Raw genomic sequence first — 5,435 nt, 5'->3', positions numbered from 1 at the left:
TCGAGCTTTGATTGAGCTAATGGTGCAACACATATCATCTAGCTTGGTGTGTATGGTGGTAAATCCTTCTCACATGTATTCCATCATGCAATGAAGTTCATTGGGTTTGCTTGGCTCAGACTCCCCCAATCGTGCCTTCCCTTCTTTCTGCACCATCTGTCAGTTTAGTGGTGGCATTGGCAAACATATTTATCAAGCTTTGCTTCTTTCTGACACCTTTAGTCATTGTTCTCCTGTAATACAGTCAATGGGGTGTGATGCAGCAACTGGCAGGAAGTGCGGACTATTTAGCGGCATCTGATTTGCCGCTTTGGTGTCAGTGAGCTATGCAGATGTGTTGCATACTGCAGATGTGATGCCCAGCAGTCGCGGTGGATGTAGCTTTTGGGCACACAGGTGTAAGGGCTTTCTATGTCACACTTGCTGGAGACAGTTATTTAATCCGGTAGAATATTTGAGGTGGGCGGTGCTTCAGAGCGGCTCACAAGAGTGTTCCGTCCGTCGGAGTCACCACAGCTATGCAGAGTGTTGCACTGCCGAACCGCAGCAAACACCAAATGTGACCTCCAGTGGGGATGGGCAGAACTGTGCTGTACATTTATCAGGGCAGGTGGAGGGTTATTTTTCCTGCAGCCCTGGAGCCCAACGATTCATCAAACAAGTGTAGAGCAATGCATTGCAGGTTCACCACGGATCAAAGTTGTGGGCACTATTTATGCAGTGAATTGGTCCAGTATCTATCCCTCGGTGAGGTTATGCAGTGCAGGTTTATTCACAGGGTGGCATGCAGTGTGGTAGTAGCAGTGCTCCAGAGTCGGGCACTCGGCTGCTCAACAGCCGTGTACCACTGAGGAGGTGGGTGCGCGTAATAATCTAGCCACGTTGACACCAGCCCCACAGCACCCAATGTCCAGGGTTAATGTTAAGAATACTGCTGGGCTAAGGATCAGTGGATTGATCGTTGCTCCTCAATTTGTAGTCAGTGGTCACAGATTATCAGTAATATATCCCGAAGTCGGGCCGGGCATGCTGTGTAAGGACAGCTGTGTGCTCAATCAATGCAGGGAATCCAATATGGTCTGGTACAGGGAGGGAGGAGGCACATGGCGCCAGTGGAGTAGAAGTTCCCCAACAGGTCAGCAGGCCGTGGCATTTCAACCAGTTGGTGGTGGACCCGGCTAAGCCAGAATGTGTCCCTCGGGTAAGGAAGATGCCAGCAAATTGTATGGGGGCCGTCTGCAGCCGAGGAGCAGCTGCATATGCTTCAAGTCAATTATGCTGTGTCGGGGCAGCCCTTTCCATGTTCTGCAGGTCAGGGCCTCTGAGGCGCTGTAGCTCCGCTCAGGGGGCGGGGAGATCGCAGTGTCCAGTCTTCTGTGACACCTCTCGCGCTTTGGGGTCTGTGTCACGCAGCAACATGTGTCAGCCCGGGGGGAAGAGCGCCCTGGGCCGCAGGAAGGTGGACTGACCTGGATTATCTTCAGCAGTGGGGCCAACAGCAAAGCTGCAGTGTGCAGCCTTGGCAGTGGTCATTAGTCGCAGCAGGCGAGGAGCGCCAGCCTCCGCAGTCATTTATTTCGCTCTCTGGGCTGTGGAGGGCCAGCAGGTTGTGTCTAGTTCTATAGCGCATGCATTCCGCACTAAAATTGCCACATTTGATGTCAAGAAACCGCCCTCAAAATAAGGATTTTAAGTGTGCATCGATGCCGGGCTGTGGAGCTCTTCAGTCAGGCAGCCATCATTGTTACGCACAACAGAGCCCCCTGAGTGAAGGTCTTTTGAAGTTAATTAGGTTAGTAATGTGACAATGAGTGAGGCTGAGTGGAGTAAGTGAAACAACAAAAGAAACACTGAGGCCTCACTAATGCATGTGAAATCAGAAAGAAGCAATTGACTGAGGTGCCACTATAGTGTATGATGGAATTACGCGGGTGTCCATAGAATTACATAAAACGAGTAATTCAGGAATTGAACGATGCACTGTGGAAATGCACCATATTAGTAATGAGGGATGCTCCGTTAAAGTGCATGAGGTTAGTAATAAGGGGGTTGAGTAAAGCTGCAATGTATAGTATGAATTCTGAGGTTATTAATTATAATATGGCTTGAGGTAGCTAAACATGCATTTTGAGCATTTCACCCTTTCAAAAAATACAAGAATTGGTCTTGTAAAAGGGAGTTTGCTATCATGTGTCTGTGATTCTTCTAAGATTAGTATGCCTAGAGTTATCAAAATGCTTCTAATATGTCTAAAATGGCTTAAATCAAGACGAGTATCAAATCTTCTTAAAAAAATCCATATTCTGCAGATTAGAGCCATGTATTCAATGTATCTGTATAGCTACCATCGATACAAAATTAAGAATTACGTTGACTCCCAAATACAATTCCAGAGCTTTCCGGAATCCCTAAAAGCAGTGGACCCTTAAGAGTGTTATTAATTTAATGTTCACCATATACCAACCCACTAGTTTTCCTTGGATGATGTTACTTTATTCAAATCCATCTTCATGAAACAGTGTAATGCCATTTATTGCACAGTGTCCTATGAAAAAAAGTTCAGAAGTGAATTTTATTAGAAAAAGTTAATTTATTTAGACTAGCAGAGGTAAACAATGTTTCCAGTGCAGTAGTAATTTGTGAACGTTGACTAAATCAATAACTCCAATCATGCATATACAATTATTCAGGGGTGGCTGTGCATTGGGGACTGGGAATACACAGAGCCAGACTTCCCAGCACCTTTTGAAATTATTTAATGCTAGAGTGAGTTAAAAATGTAATGACCACTAAGGCCACTGTGCATAGTATGCTGAGTGATACAACAAGCATGTATAACCCGTTTATTAGTGGCATATACTTTTGGTCATTCTTATGTTCCATAAATGCCATTTGAATGTGTTCAAGGCAACGAGGAAAATTCATTTGCACTATTTGTCAATTTCCTTTACTCAAAATTTCAAAAAAGTAAGACATGAGTGTACCAGCCTTTTTATTTTTTTAAAATCTTGGATTTATAACGTTCTTGTTATGACTACAATATGAACTGGAACTATTAGTAAGAACCAAACACAAGATTTTAAATATCACCAGTTTACGATAAACATACAATTAAATAATTTCACTTTATTTGGCTTCTTGTGCCAAGAATAACACTGTGTTTTCCTCTTATAGTGCCCTTTCTTCTTGGCAAGGACTCAGAAGCACTGTTTAATGTTGCATGCTGGCCATCAATTGCTCAAACTATAATACTTAACAAAACATAGAATTACAAACACAGTTATAGACAATTCCGCCTGGTCCTCTGATCCCTTACAATGGCTGTCAGAACCCTCACCTGCCTGCAGAGCATATCGGTACACCCTTCACCCTCTTATATGGCAAATACAGCCTCAGTGTTATGGTAGCATTCCTGTAAGAGACCCACAATTACAGTGTATGTCTCCAAATATATGACTGGTCCCATTCTCAGGTGGTATCTCTATCCATGTTGCTCTCTTTCTACTTTTAACTGTGAAAAAAACAGCTGCCTCTCCAACCGCCACCCTCTTTCAGGATTTATATTTTCTTTCCCTAGCTATGCATCCCTCAGCAGTGGCTGTGATGGCTCCGGAAAACACACAGATGGCAAGGAGACTTTCAATCACAAAGAGAGGAAGAGAGACAGAGACATAGAGTGAGATAAAGAGAAAGGGGGAGAGAGAGAATGAAAGACACTGCAGACAGAGAGAGAGAATTCTACATCAGCATAGAGCATGCCATCTACAGCTAGTTTCTCATGTTTCTAGATTTTTGTGTATTCGGGTGCCAACATGTTTTTCAACTCGTCTGGCTAGGGGATGGAAGAGCAACCGAGTAATGATGATTACAAGGACCAGGCGGCACTGTGGTCTAGTTGTGTGGAAATTAGGAAGCAGACCGGGAAGTTTAAATATGGGCTGGTCACAGCTGACAGGAGGCAGAGGAGAGGAAAGCTGCTGATGCCGAATCACCTCTGAACCGTAAACTTGCTGAGCATCACGTTGAAGCCAGGGATGCAGTGGCCGAAGTTGGAAAGGCAGACCTAGCGAAGGAACAGACAAGCCAGAATGCTGGTGGTCCACCACTTACAGCGAGAAAGCCAGGAGGACCAGGCATCATGAAAACAGACACCATGGGACTGCAGCGCTGAATGAAGTGCATGCGAAAGCAGTACAGCACAGCAGAGAGGAACGAAGAGGCACTAGAGACAACCAGTAAGCCCTGGGAAGAAAGTAGGATTACTGGGTTGCCAGTGAATAAAGGTTGCTGTGCATCAGTAACAGAAATAACCAGTGAACCTAGAAGAAGCAAATGGGTTACCCAGTAGTTAAATCAAGGGAAATGCTTCTTGAGAACACCACAAGCAGGAAATAGTGAATTCATTGGAGAAGCCATGGTGTTTATAACGCAAGTTGCCAATGGGTTATTAATCCCCAACCAGTGAGCGAAAGATTAACCAATATGACAAAGACCTAACAAGCAAATATACCATATGAAGATGACGGTTCACATAGAAGAGTGATCCATAATATAACGTCCTGGAAAGCAAACACATCAGGTGAAGTTACGTTTTTGAGTAATGAACTGTTTATATAACAAATACCTTGCACAAGAGTATACCAGCTGAACTTAAAGATGTGTGCACAAAGTGTGCATTAAAGTCCTGGACAAAGAGAATACCAGGTAAACATGGTTATCTGTACAATACAGTGTTAAAGTAACAAAGTCCTGGCAGGAGAACATACCAGGTGAAGTTAAACATGTGTGCAATAGAATGTCTGTATAATAAAGTCCTGGAAAACGAGAGTGCCAGGTGTAGTTGAGTACCTGTACAATAAAGTGTTAAAGTAAAAAAGTCCTGGCAAGAGAGCACACCAGGTGATTGATGGATTGATTGATTGATATTTTATTTCTATCGCGCTCATACTCAAGTGTTTCAGAGCGCAACAAGGCAAGGGAGGGGAACAGGGGAGAACAAAACAGCGATTTTACTAGGCCCAGTTACATTGAGAATGCGCAAGTGCATGGGAGAGGCGGGAGGGGGAAAGTGCATGGAAGGGGGAGAAGTGGAAAGTGCGAAGCAGAGGAGAAACAGATAAATATCAATAAATAAATAATAAAGGCAACAAACAGTGGTAATGCAGCCAACAATTTGCAAGTCCGAGGTTTAATGCAGCAGACAGGGTAGGTCTGATAAGTGCAGGAAGAAAAAGGGGGGGATGCATGGGTACAGATACAGACCCCAGTGCAAGGGGTGGCCCGGAGGCAGTGCGAGAGGGTGGCAGGGTGAGCAGGTACCTGGGCCCAAAGGACAGAGGGTGGCCAGGTGCACGGTGCCAAGAGAGAACAGATCAGCAGGGGACAGGGGGAGCGAAGGCAGAAGAAAAGAGGAAGGTCTTCAGGTGCTTCCGGAA

Source organism: Ambystoma mexicanum, chromosome 8, assembly GCF_040938575.1.
Source record: "Ambystoma mexicanum isolate Mex_15411 chromosome 8, UKY_AmexF1_1, whole genome shotgun sequence".
NCBI lineage: Eukaryota > Metazoa > Chordata > Amphibia > Caudata > Ambystomatidae > Ambystoma > Ambystoma mexicanum.
Note: the sequence above shows the minus strand (reverse complement) of the source record.